The sequence below is a fragment of the Rhamphochromis longiceps genome, linkage group LG23, assembly GCF_057381845.1.
Source record: "Rhamphochromis longiceps isolate RC_006_pf linkage group LG23, R_longiceps_female_GT1.1, whole genome shotgun sequence".
NCBI classification, from domain to species: Eukaryota; Metazoa; Chordata; class Actinopteri; order Cichliformes; family Cichlidae; genus Rhamphochromis; species Rhamphochromis longiceps.
The window spans coordinates 40,391,872-40,406,632 of NC_140578.1; the positions used below are offsets into that span (position 1 = coordinate 40,391,872).

The 14,761-nt window shown below is 41.5% G+C and overlaps 1 protein-coding gene across 14 annotated transcripts in view; it reads right to left on the reverse strand.

Annotated features, from left to right (window-relative positions):
* Positions 1-14,761, reverse strand: part of mbnl2 (muscleblind-like splicing regulator 2) — a 51,159-nt gene that overhangs the window by 16,390 nt on the left and 20,008 nt on the right. The window lies entirely within an intron of this gene.

The following is a 14,761-nucleotide window of genomic DNA, read 5'->3' on the forward strand; positions in this document are numbered from 1 at the left end:
CGCACAAACGGCTCTGCTGCTTTGTCCGAATGCCCCTTTAACTCCATGACACAGATGAGCGTCACCACAGTGGCCTGATTAGCATTATCATACTCATCACTCCTCTATATGAAAGTATGACAGGTCTGCCTAGCTTCCACGCAGTGATCGGTTATGACTGAGTTTAATTACACAAGCGCTGCTCTCAAACACTACATCCATACCCAGACAGACAAAATGACAACAAACCACCAGGCAAAGCTACACACAGGATGTGTCTCATGTACTGTGGCGGTCTGGCGTGTGCAATGATGTGTATTATATTTGACAGGGTAGGGGGACTCCAGCTGAGTAGTGCAGTGAATTGTGAAAATGCCAATGACAAACAAAAAAAGGAAACAGCCAGCTTCAAGTTAAGTGGGGAATGTATAAATATTATATCAGTCTCCTGATATTATTATCATTCTAATGATAGTTGTGATTATTAGTACATGATCTATATATATTATATATGCGTGACTGAAACCCATGTGCAAATTGTCGCTGCTAAGCAACTTAGGAGGCCTATTATCTGTCTTATGTATACTGTTACAGTAGTAGAGTTGATGTCTGTGTATGCAAAAAGACTTTTTTTCCACACAACGCCTATATGATAACAACAATAACAATTACCAACACATAATGAATTATGGCTGCAGTGGTTCATGTGAGTGTAAGGAGTGTGAGAAGCAGCACAGCGGGTTAATAAATAATATATTACATATATGGGAGAATATTAAAAGCACACTGTGAGTTGATGTCTGTGTATGTACAAGCAATTGATATAAAGTAGTAACTCAGTTTCAGACTTAAGTTTAATAAAGTTTTTCTACTCTTGGATCTGTTTGATATCAAACTGAGTGGAGAACCTTTATAATGGTCATCTCAGGGAGACTATAACTGTGAGCATCGAAGGGGTTCACCCACCTGCTGCTTCAAATTTTACAAGGAGGATGCCAGTCAGAAGAAAAGTGAGGGGGAAAGGAGCTAAAATACTTTGTTTCAGACCTGTTTTTTGTGTTGGAATATCTGAGGTTTAAATCACCAAATGTATCTGTATCGGTTTTAAAAATCCTATATGCATGGCAAAATATACATGAATGATTATTAACTATGATTCATGCAAAGCTGCTAAATAAATAGTCTCTTCAAGTCTCATCAAAGCAAAAACCAATATAACTATCCTGCTATTCTGTTCTTTGTGGCAGATATTAAAAGGCACTCCCAAACACACTGTTAGTGTTGTTCCAATTACAACTGATTGGAAGCGCAAGAGAGCAAAGCCACAAAGGATATGAAGTCTGTAAACACTATAGGCTCCTTTGCAATCACTTTTTCACATGAGTAATAAGATACATACAAACAAAGTTGATCCCAGGTTCAAGACTTTCAGAGACCTGGGTGCAGAACTATGAGTCAAAAGAGACTGACCTCTAAAACCTGGTGTCAGAGCTGCAGTGAGCCGGCTCTGGTGTCAGAGCTGGCTCACTGCAGCCACTACCTCCCTCCTCCTTCATGGCTCACACGCACAAAATCACACCTGCCCACACATACGCATACTAAATCTCTCAATCGCAACAAGCATCACCCACACACACACATACACACACCGGCTTAGGGATGCAGGCTAATGGATATACACACTGTTGTACTCAGCTCCATTCAGGCCTGTCCAGATCAGAGGAATAATGTTAGTGCTGGACCAAAAACCTCAGAGGTGTCCAAACTAATTGAAGCCTTATGCACCGCCACCACAGTCAAAAGTGACAAAAGGTGTGTGTCGGTGCTCTATGTGTGTTTTGTGTCTCTGTGTCCACAAGAGAGGATGCGTAGGCAGGTGTAACTGTGCATGTGTGTGTCTGTGCGTGCAGGAGAAAATGTGTGGGCAGGTATAACTCTGTGTGTGTGAGAAAGGGAGCTGGTGCTGAAGCTGAGCTCTGGACAGCATCCCAAACCGAGTCTGCGGGGAAGCGCAGCATCAATATCGCGCCCCGCAGAGATCACAGACACAGACGGACACAAATAAAGAGACACGCAAAAAAACACACACACCACAGACCCTCACCGCACACTATGTCGCTCAGTTCACTCCAGACTGCACTCTGGAGCCATTACCTCACTTTCTGCTCCATATTCGGTTCATCTACAGCCAGTGAATGACATATGCTTTCTGCAAATGCTCGTCATTAGTCTTCACTTAAAGCGATGAGGTAAATGGTGGCGAAGCTCCTTGTTTTGTGATTCTTACTAAATGCAGGCCTTGGAATTGTAGAACTTTCTCCTTTTATCTCGTCAAACTTTATTTAAGAGCATTTTCTTACTGATCTATTCACGATCTTTCACAGCATTGTGCTTGGTCTTTGCATAAATTTGTTTTAATTTATCCCAGTTTTCATCTAGTCTGTAGGTGGAAGAAGAAGCAATAAAAATAAGTAGTTTCAGGGCTGCCATGGCAATAGAAGACCCAGTACTATTAAACACAGTGAAAGGATTCAGTGCTCGAATTTATTATATAAACATCCCTTATTTGCAGGAGATTGCGGGATATAGTTCGTGTACGTAAGCTATATCGATCTCCGCCTATATTTACAGTGGTGTTTAAAGCAGAATAATCAATGTTCAGTAATTTCCCCAGCAAGAAATTTTTATTTGTTAGCAGGATTACTCAAAAATTTATTGACAGATCTGCATGATATTTGTTTTTATCAGCGGTGGAGATCTTAAAAGCACCTTGTATAATTGATCCAGATCTGGATCTATTCATTTTTGGAATTATTACCAAAAATAATTGATAAAAGACATTTGGTGCCACAGTTTTTAAAACAAATTATCCTGATATTCGCAGGAAAATATCACAAACTAATCTGCAGATATTTTTCTGGACCCAGAGTTGCAGTTTATGCATATCAGACCTTTTTTTCTTCTTTTTGTTGTTAGTTACTGTGTCAAATCTCAAAAGACATTAAAAGTTTATAGTGACACAAAAGTCATACAACTTATGTAGATCCGTGGGACTGAAGTAGTTAAAAACTCAAAGGTTAGCAGATGTTAAAACATGTTTCGGCATAAGTGTGTAAGGTAAGGGTGTGTTGGGGACTAAGGCCCCTAGGCAGTTAGCTACCTTTGATAGAAGTCAAAGTTTACTTAATAAATCCCGGTTGCTAATGTGAAATGGGATCCATGAAGACCAGTTTGAGTAATGGGGTCTCAAGACACCACATCAGACACTCATAATACTGTGCAGTGAGGATCCTTGGACTGTGAAGTTCAAGGCTGCAAGATACTAAAATACCAATTTGGCCGATATAGATAACAATATTTTTACAGTCTTTTAATTTTGTTTTTGTTCTTATTTATTCACCTTTTTGTTTTACGGTAATAAATTAATCTTAAAATAATTTACTGACCTGTTTAAAAGTCTTCAAGCTCTACAGCACACAATTTGTCTACCACAGCTTTAATAAAACTGATTTGACAGCCAACAGGACCGATACTGGGTGATACCTACATGAAGCCAATATATTGATGCATCCCAACTGCACATTGGCTTTTATTGCTATGAAACTTGTCTTGATTATTGTGTATGAGTACGCATGAAAGGCTGCAATCTTTTAGATTGATTACCAAAGCTGGTGTGAACACAGCCTTACCTTTAACGTGTCAAAGTGTCAGAGTTTGTTTTTCTGTTATTGAGTGTCTTTTAAGAGCTTAACCTTCTCTTTGGATAATCATAAGCGGAATATGAATGGGCTATAAATACGTTTAACTGAGCCTCAAAACGGCTTGTAAAACATTAGGTTTCAGACACAAGAAGAAATGAGGTCATTTAAAAGAATTTCAGCTGTGTTCAGACTAGATGTTTAAGGTCAGTGAATCTAAGACTATTACAGGCTAAAGCTAGACATGGAGACATAATAGTTAATGCTGAAAAGTTCAAAGCAAAGAGAAGGTTAATAAAAACGTACACCCCAAGACATAGAATATTCATTATACTCATCCAGGTGGTAATTTTGGTAATTGGACACAGCAGCAAAGAGGGATGAAGATCTAACATATGCTTAATCGCAGACATGATAATAATAATTCTTGCTTAAATAAAATATGGCAAGGCAAATTGCAGTTACGATCTAGTGATGGCTACACATATCAATTTGGGAGTGCGATAATGATGGTCATGAATGAAGGGTCCAGGCTGCAGTTTGAAATGCCACACTTGATGATTCAAAGCACATAAGATGAGGTAAGCTTTGTGGAAAGGCACCGCTGCATCGCACATAAAAACGAAGCGTGTTTATGGCTTATGGTTTAAGCAGTGAGCTGGTTCACCAACGCATCGATGACGGTGCTAAAAAGCTGTGGCTGATGACAGTGCTGTGCCATCATCTGGTTTTAAGCCTTCATCCTTTGAGAGGGTGGCAGGCACATGCAAATACACAAACTCCCACACAGAAAGACACACACGCACACACACGCACAGGCCAAGTGCACTATGCCTTCTGTCTAAGCTACCCACTCAGAGCAGAGCAGAAATCCATTCATCATGGGCATTGCCTCTGAGCAGCTGTCTATGAAAAGGATCTTTGAAAGCACCACGGCACCTCTGTGATTCGTACGCCGGCCGCTGGTGTGTAGCCATAGCTACACTGCAAAATTATACCTTTCTCGAGGATCGCTCACATGGCAATTTCTTATTGCAGGCTGCAGGGTTGCCCTTGTATGGATGAATGCTGTGATCCATGCTTTGGGATACACTAATAACTGCTTTGATTCAGATTGGATAATTATTTGCATCGCAGTGAGAAACAAATGACAATGAAGGCGAGATCAAAGATAAATTAGTGGTTGCTTTCACCTGACATAAAGCCTCAGTTCAAGAGCTGATAAAACATATTACTTGCAGTGATGTCCTTCAAATCCCCACAGCCATTGCCAACAAAACAAAACAGCACTTACTGTTTGCCAAGTTTTCATATACGATTATTGCCCATACAAATGGGCTCCACGTTAGGGCTGTTCCGAGGGGGAAGGGGATAAAGAGACCTAATTTCATAAACAGATTAGGATTACACTCACTTCACCCACTGCGGCTCCTTCAGTTGTTCATGGAAATCAAACAACAATGTTAAAAGCTTTTTTTTCTTTGTATTATATTAACTGCTACTATGTCACATTTACCATATTATCATTTTACTTAATGAGGATAAGTCTGAAGATCTCAGACATTGTCTGGCGTTTGTCTCGAGTGCCTAAACAATGTGTGCCTTACTTTAAACATATATCTACAGACTGATATATAATAAAAAGCGTGTTATTTGCAGACCTAAACTGTTGTCTTGTTATCATTCATGGCACTGAAAAAGAAGGATAACTAATTTTTCTCAGCAATCCGCTGATCACGCTCCCAATCTGTCATGGCCACACAGTTGACAAACCTTTAGCAAAAGGCAAAGTGGGAGAGAAAAACACACGGCAAACATTTACTGCAGCAAACACGCTGGTATGAGAACACAAAACACACACATACACACACACACAAACCTTTTTACACAGTGACAAAGTGCTGAGGAGGGTACAACAGTGCTTCTACACAAACATGACAGAGCTATCACACTGCAACACTCACAGATACACAGAGGCAGGGCTAAGCCTACAGAAAACATCCTCTGACTGTGTGATGCACATTTTAAACTGCCAGTGCTGAACTACTTTGTTGTGATTTTTGTCCTTTTGTATTTTTTTTTCCACGGTCAACTTTGGATGTCTGGATGCACTTCCACAGTGAAAAGACAAATGATTAGGTACACCACAGCAAAGTCTAATTATCTTCTGAGTCAGCTGTGGCTGCTAAGCACCTGATTCAGAGCCACACTTAAATTAATTTGCTACTTTTGTCAGTTAAAGCAATAAAACAAATCGAACAAAAGGTAAATTAAAACTATTTTTTACTATTTTTTTTACACAGGATAATTACTACTACAATTACAAAGCCATAATTACACTACAGCCACTTCTGGAGGTGGCACACATTAGTGAAGTGTAAAATAAATTCACAGGGAACACTGGCTCAAACGGCCCATGTATAACCCTGGCATCTTCATCAGTGGCAGAAACCCCTTCCACAACGCCACCCCGCCTCCTTCATCAGCCCCGGCTGAATGGTCAGAGTGATGACTGTTGTGTGTCTGTGGGTGGCACAGACACAGAGGGCCAGTCTTCCACCCCCTCCACAGAATAGCGCTTCACTTGTGGGCCCCTCCGTTCACCACTGTAACATTTGCATTTTGCCCTCAATGGGCGCTCTATGCTCAGCACTGCTGGAGACAGAGAGGAGCTGCCTATAGGCCGACAGAAGAGCTGAAAATGCCACTGCAAAGATGTCTGGCAACCCGCCTTTATGCTACACTCCTGTGGTTCCAATCAGCCTTAATGGGTAAACTAGGGCCCTGGTGCTTATCCCAGATTGATACGCTCGAAATGAAGCATTGCTTTTCTTTCGCACATCAACACCTCAAACTGAGAAAAAAAACCAAAAAACAATATTGATCAATTAGGTAGTGTTGAATCTTAAGGGTCCTGAGATGTGAGTGTGCATGCATTTCTCCATTAATCCACCCCAGTTTTCGCCAGCAGCACAGAGAAGCTGTGTACATATCTAAGCCCTCGTGATGTCTTTCTGACGTGAGAGTAGCTCTCAGTGACATGATCAATGACAGTGTGATTGGCAATATTGGCAGACTGCAATCCTGAAGAAACAATGAGGGAGGAAAATCATGGGGAAAAGAGCTTAAACACATGCATGGTCAGCACAAACCAGGCACTGGCTACATGATGGCTGAAGACTTTAGAAGTGAAAAGTCACAAAGATGGGACTCTAACTGATAATGTTTAAAGTCCAACATACCTAGCTGACTTTGGCGAACCACAAAAACGACACTAAAATGCTCACAAAGGCAGCTTCTGCAGACATTGCTTTAAAAAAAAGCTTCTGCCTTTTTTCCGACAGGACGTCCATCAGAGAAGCTGTAACAATGTCTTCTTCCCCACATTTATCCGATTGTCCTTCTCAGCGTGAAAGCAGGAGGGCTGCTGTGAGAAACTGATTCAAATTATTCTGACGTGAAGCCTGTGATATGTGTAATCCTTTTACAGCATAGCCAAAGAACCTGTTGTAACCCAACTGACCAGCAAGAAGGGGGTGGAAAGGCACTCGCTCTCTCTTGTCTCTCAGCATTCCCACATATCTCCTTCTTTTCTCTCTCCTTCAGTGCCTTGTCTCAGCAGTGTGCCATTTATATCCAGCCTTTTAATGCTAAGCCATTTACATTGTTGAGAAATGACTTGTGGTCTTCCTTTCATTGGGTGTTTGGTTTACAGGTATTTGCACTTGTAGCTATAAATATCCAAATGAGAACATTTCATGGCTTGCAACACTTACAGTACTGAAAGCTTAGCTTAGTTTGAACCCTCAACACTCAACACATTTTGCTTTTTCTAGGGCATCCATGAAAAAAACCCCAGTTGCACTTGTTCATAATGTCCTTCTTTCTCTCCTCTCTTAGTTTACTCCAATAGTGTCTTGTTCCAAGGACCCTAACAGCTGGTTATGGGTCAGCCTGTAACAGTTAGAGGAAAGTACTTTGGTGAAAGCCCCCAGCTATGAGACACCAACAGGACAGGCACTCTGGTGCTCAGAAGACTGGGGAAAAAAAGCAGACCCAGTGATCCCAGCAGCCGGTAAAGTAGTGAGGCGCTAGATGCACATGGACAGGGCTTCCCTTTATCCTTGAACCCACAGAATGCTCCCTCTTAAGGATCTTGTTTTGTTTTTAGGCTCTAATGGATCTGTTTGGGCTAATGGGTCTGTTTGAAGCGGTGAGGCCCCGGGACAGCAGGAAACACTGAAAATCCATTATGAAATGATAGCCAGAGGCTTTTTGTTTACATTTAGCCTGGTAATGGAGAACAGGAATCAATGGTGAAAAGCGGGAGGAAAACTAGTCATTTAAACTTAAAAACTGTGGCAACTCCAAACTTCCTTTCACGCCTGATTGTACTCTGCTCAACTCTATTTAGCATAACATATACAGAAAAGAAAACACCACTGTAGAGCACAGAGACTTGGTATTTTAGAAGCGTCTGCTTTCTTCACCTTCGCCCAAGACACACATAAGACATGTGTTGTCTCAGCAGTAATTAAGTGCCTTTGTTTCATGAGCTATAATCCCTCAGATGAACAAGTGGTAGTGTTGCTGACACGCTTGAGATTACCCAAGAAGAGGGGGGGGAAGGACAGAGAGTGGGAGAGTGGGATTAAGGTGATATAAAGTGTGTTGTTTCTTCCTTTCTTGTTTGTCCTGGGATGCCTGGATATCATGAATCTTTCTCCCACAGGCCGTAAATCTAAACACTCCCACCTCCATCTGAGGAGTGTAATAAAGCCTGTCCTTGCTGATCAAATGTCTTCAGCAACTGGATGTGTTCATTTTTCTTGTTTGGACAAAACAAGAACAAAGAACACATCGAAATTTCATCACACTGTGTCCTTATAAGTCTGTGTGGTAACATCTCTGAACAGTTGCAGCACGTTGTGCATCAGCTGAAAATCACATGCCCATGATCTCATGACACAGAAATGCACTGGGAGTCTTCAGTTAGTTAAATCCATAAAACTCTATAAAAAGAAAGTGCCTTTAAAATGCATTATTTCTAATGACCAGCAGGTAACGAGGAAGATATGGCAGAATTTGCTTTACCATGTGACTGACAAGCTGCAAGCACACAAGTATGCAGTGTCCCAATGATCATTACGTCTGGTTTCCAAACAATGAGATGACACGGCCAAAATGCTCAGCCTTCAAAGAAATTCACTAATCAATGGAAGAAGGGTTATAGACAGTCTGACTCACACCGCAGATCAGGCAGTTCAAGAAAATGTTGGAGTTGTTTGTCTAAATTCCTACTTAGAATTACAAATAAACGCTACACTAAAGATGTTTTGGTAGTCAATATGTGCCTGACTTCATGAGAGAGAAATGAAAAACAAAATGTTCTTAATCAATACACAGGGTCTTCATTAATTTTCTGCGCTACTGTGGTTAAATAGTCTGCAGGGTATAAACAATTTTCTATCAGGAGCTGTGATATATATACTTGTTGCAGGTTGTGAAAACAACCTATAGTTTAACCATCTAGGGTATGGATCGAGGAGCTTTTGTGCAGTCGTGGAGCAGCGAAAAAAAAAGAAGCCTATCAGCATTCAGCTGATGGCTATAATAACTAACTATGTTGGATACGAGTGTGAGTATTGTAACCGTCTTTTGAGGAGGCAACGTTCAAAGTGTGGCTGCAGTGGCACCGTTGCGAGGCACCTGCAAAGCCCCGGTTCCCGCTGCTAATCCAGCTGGAGGCTGAAGCCTTGCTTCAGTTAATCTGATCATCTGTGACCTGCTGAGACATGAAACCCACCCTGCAGAGCTCATTTACTCTGTACGCACAAAAACGTAAACAAGTATCAATAAGACACATAGAGGGAGATTGGCGAGGAAGCTGACATAGACACTTGGGCACAATCATACAGCGTGTTTGAAGTGAAGCAGCTGTCTCACTTTCCCATACACGTCTAAAACTATATACTATCCAAAAGAAAGGCTCAGCTATGACATTGCCACCTCTCAGTCTGTTGATAAGTGAGTCACAGCTAGAAGACGGAGGCATTAACCTGCTTTCAACAAGCTGTCATTTCCCTATGCTCATCCTGTCAGCTCTGCAATGATATGAGGGCAGTCCTACAACTAACTTCAACTAGCCATATTGGTGAAAGACATCATAGAAATAGGTTATATGATGTTGATGGCCTAGTTTGAAAAGAACTGTGCCACATCCCCAAGAGGAAATAGCAGAAAGCCGGTAGGCTCTTTTTTAAATTTCCTAATTTTACATTTGTTGACAGATACAATTTCAATCATTCTCTAGCGATCAAAGGCAAAACTACTCCACAGTGGTGCAAAAATAGCACAAATCAGCTACAACTGCTAATGAAATAAATAAAATAATGTGGGAACATGAAAAAAAAGGCTAGCCTACATCTTCTTCTCTGCTGACACTATCGACCGCATGTCAGAACATGTTGAGGAGTTGTGTAAATCCATAAAACAGATAAAGGAGGATAATGAGATGGAGGGGAGAGAGGAGATCTATTCATCAAAGCCTCTTTCTAACACACTCAGCAGATAGGGGGAGAAACGCTGGATGGCTGCTTACTCTCCTGTTTGGAGATTAAAGCTTTGGTTGCTGACAAAAAAAAGTTGCGAAGTGCAGGTTTATGATTCAACCTACAAAGAAACCACACAGTTTCTTTTACTCAAGAATTAATTTTACAATCAAACTAATAATTCAGTTATTGAGTATAATCTTGTATCTTTGATGAAACTCCATATGTCGGAAAGTTATTTATGTTTAATAAATACATGGTAAGCAAGACAAACCACACTCTGTGTTTCGGACTAACCTAAACATTGCGCGATGATAAATCAAGAGATGACATTATAAAAGGGAGTTAGATAGAAACAGTATCTGTTCATGCAAGCATTTTAATACACTTTCTAGATCCATCTATATGTGTGAAAAAACACAACACAATATTGCTCATGTACATTGGGCGTGTATGTGCTCACGTAGAAGCCATTGCTTTTTAAAAATTCTTCGGAAGAAGAACCAGAAGGGCAAATAGTAAAACCAGTTTTCTTTGGCTAGGTCGATGATAAAACTGATGTTCTTAATGAAAGGAACACATGGTAAAGGGTGGCGATACCAGCAGAAAACATAGCTTGGGAGTGGCTGCGAAACAAAAAGGCCCGCATATTAGAGCGGTACTGGAAGCATTATCTACTGCCAGAAGTCTCGCCTGCACCGCAGGCAAAAAGTACTCACTACGCACCACTGACTTTGTTTTAAATGAAAATACCTCCTTGTCAATTCTGTTTTTCAGACAGAATTCAGAAAGCTGTAGAGTTGTTTGCAAGTGCCTCAGTTAATACAGTACCTTGCTAAAACACCAAATTAGATCCTGGGCACTAGAGCACTCATTTAATGTAGTAAAGTCTAAAATTTTTAACCAGCTAAATGATTGTTTTTTGTCTTTTTTATGGCTCAGAAGCATATTGTTTTCCACTCCACTGGGCAAAGTTTCCAGTCTATGACATCTTGTACACTATTTCTGTTGCAGTGCAAAAGAAGTACCCACACAAGCATGTTGAAATAAATTGTGCGTAGCTATATCAGCAACTAACTTGGATATCTGTGTCACGCTTTCCAAAAGTCTGATTTTATATATTTACTACTGTGGAATCTAGATGTACATGTAGTGATAATTTAAGGTTTGAAAGTGTCTTCAAACGCAAGTTGTTTTTGTGTTTTCGTTCTATACACAACCAAAGGTGAATAAGAGCAACATCACTTGGTTGTTTGTTGGCCCTGGTGATGAGGCCACTGAGGCCTCTTCTCTCTCCTGTGGGCTGTGAAGGCTCTAATCCCATATGGAGATGATACAAACAGTCCTCATAAGTTTGAGAACACTGAGGAAGACAGAGTAGAAGAAGTGCTCATACCTGGTTAAAGTAATAGCTGCCCTTTGGTCAAAGAAATAAGATCAATAAACCACGGTAGTGACACAGTGACTCAGCCTTTGAGCTGCAGGGTGTGTTTTATCTTAAAATCGTCCGAACGAGGCAAACACATTGATCACGTAATTCACTTATGTCATCACCTTGTCCTTTTCCTGTTTTCTCCAAGGGAAGTCAAAGCTTCCCTTGGAGAAAACAGGTCCAAAAGGAAGTGAAAGCAAACTGAATTCAGTGGCACTATGGAAATGCAAACAGGACCACATTAGAGAGCGGCAACAGTTTATTTATCAAATGCAAAATGTGCCTTTTTTGGTAAGATGGAAACAGGCATGAATCACAGGCGGTGTGCACCTGAGCCGTGCGGCTGTTAAACCTGACACTCTTCCTTCCATGCGTGTTTCGACAATTTGCGGTGCCAATTTATGCTCACCACTGTCACCACTACTCTTTCACTCTCACCCTCCTCTGTCTCCACCTTCATTCCCTCACCCACCATGGGTTGAGCCAACTCTGCGAGGGTGCGCTCTGCCAATTAGTGTCTCCCACCTGTCGCTGTGGGTCACTGGAGCAGGCATCTGCTGGGTGTGAAATTGGCCATCTCACTTTTGTCCATGAACTTTTCAAGCCCCCCCCCCCCCCAAGCTCCTTGTTGGCCCAAACATACAACCACCCACCCACAGGAACAGAAATGCTGCTATGACCTAAAGTTGACCTTTATGGTATGGCCACCCTCTGTGGTAGGGGAAAGGAGGCAAGAGAGTGATACAAATACAAATAATACCTCTAGCTTGGGTTTTAAATAGAACAGAAGGATGCATCCTGCCAAATATGTTTTAGTGCATCAAAGGAAACACAAAAGTTGCCATTCCTATTCTGCGTAGTGATATTGCACCATTCCCACAGGTCAAACTTAACACTCTGTGTGTACTTTGTGCTTTGAGTGCCGTTAGGAATGATATCCAAAACTACATAAATAGGACACAGGTGGAAGTAAACACGGCTCATCCTTTATTAACAAACATCAGTTTATTGTTGCTGTGGGAGTTCATAGCCAAGCCAAGAAAAGAAGCGTCGACAAAGCATCATTTGAGAACCAGTACTGGATCTAAATAAGCAGAGTATGACTATGTTTTCTTAGCTTTCCTTCTAATTACAAAGCTATAAAGGGGGCCTACTGTGCTTTTCCTATTATTCTGCCATATTTTACAATGATGGAGATTCAGAAAATGACTTTGCATATATACAGGTAACACCTGTGAGCCAAAAGCTCAGGCTTCAGACAGGATCTGTGTGTGAGGGGCAGCCAATCAGAAGATAGCTGGCTTAAAGGGAGGTTGTTTAGACAGTGACTGAACTAAGGAGCTGGTAAAAGATACATAAGGATGATTATGAACCGTGAACCATACAAAGCTACTGTAGTAGAGCCCAGCAATTAAAAACGTGGAGCGTAACAGGCTCAGTTTAAGCCTTTCATTCACTAATACAGGAGCCATTTACACTGACGCCAAGACTTTCATCTAGACAGGCTCTATCAAATTACTCCATCATAGAGCTGCTTTAGCCTGACCTATTAAGCTTGATGCTCGAGAAAAAAACTAGACTGGCCTTGAATTAATAGTCTGCTCAACCTTGTGCCACTGACTGCAACAGCATACTGGTTTGGGCGATCGGCCATTTCAGACAAAGGCACAACCCCGCATGATCTCATCAGCCTAATTCAGTCCATATGCTAACTCAAAATAAGACAAGTGACTGTCTCTTTATTATGTGTGCCAGTACAAAGCACCAACTTTTTAAGTGCCATTTCTCAAAATGGGGGTCTCCATTTAGCTCATCAGTATCTGCAGCGCAGCAGCGCGCATTGGAAGGCTTCAACAAGTAATTATGGCAGATTCCACTTTTACTGCGCAGTCCGTCACTGCCACTCAATGAGCCTGAATAGGATATGAGTCAGAACACTTCTAAAATGGAGTTCACACAGGGCACACTCCATTGTCACTTCTCTTTTTCATATGCAAGCCCAGTGTCAATCACTGTCAGTGTAGCTTTTGGTGCTTACTTTATTAGCAAAATGACTTTTTTACAGTGACATACCGACATGTAGGCTTTTGAAGTTCGCAGCACTGACAAGTCTCCACAAGGGATTGGGATGTCATGGTAGGACTGGTTTACAACTGCCTCTGACACAGCCCAACAGTCATTTAAACCAAAAAAAAGAAAAAAAGAAGAGGTCCCCTAAAGATTGCCTTTATGTTGCCTCATTAGATGGAGCCAATTAAGGAGATCTTTGTCTAATTATAAAGACTGGCCCCTAGGAGACAGCTGGGCCTGTCTGTCTAACTGTTTGCAGCTCCCAAGGTGCGTCTGCCTACAAACTGAGGGTGGTTGGGTGGAAGCATCTTGAACTCCGTGCCTCTGTAAGCTTGTCCATTTACTTATCACCAGAGAATTAAAGAACCCCGAGGAAGCAGTCAACACATTCCCAGTGAAACGATTAATTTCAGTGTTTAAAATGGGCTACAGCCAACGCCATATGCTTCAGTACACTGGCAATACAGTGATCATACTGCGGCTACCACTAGGCATCGCTTGCCCTTCCAAAGGGAGGAAAAAAACACAGAAGGCTGAAGATAATGATTTTTTTTTCAAGCATGATATACAGTGCATTTTTAATCTAAGGTTAGGTTCCAGTGAATAAAGCAGGTAAATATGTGCTACCCTTAGAAAACCTGAGTCTGTCTCTCAGTGATGATGAAACTACGTATCAATAATTAATGGGGCTGATACTAAAGGTCAACCGCACAGCATGCCTCCTGCCTCACTCTGGCATAGATCTGCCTTCTGCTTTACTGCAGAGGTGCTCACAACAGCAACAACTACTGCAGCAGTAAGGGAGTTTGAGTCCAGCTGGCTTTGAAATCATCAAATGTGAGGATGCCATTGACTCTGCAGCACTGATTTAAGTTACCTTTTTTTTTTCCACAGGCAGAAAAAAAATAATGCAGAAAATGGAGTACTTTATCAGCACTGTGGGCAGCTGAGAGAGATGGAAAAAGAGGATGACTCAGAGGTAGTGGGTGGACTGAGACCAGGTGAGACACTGGTACAGCAGATGGGCAGAT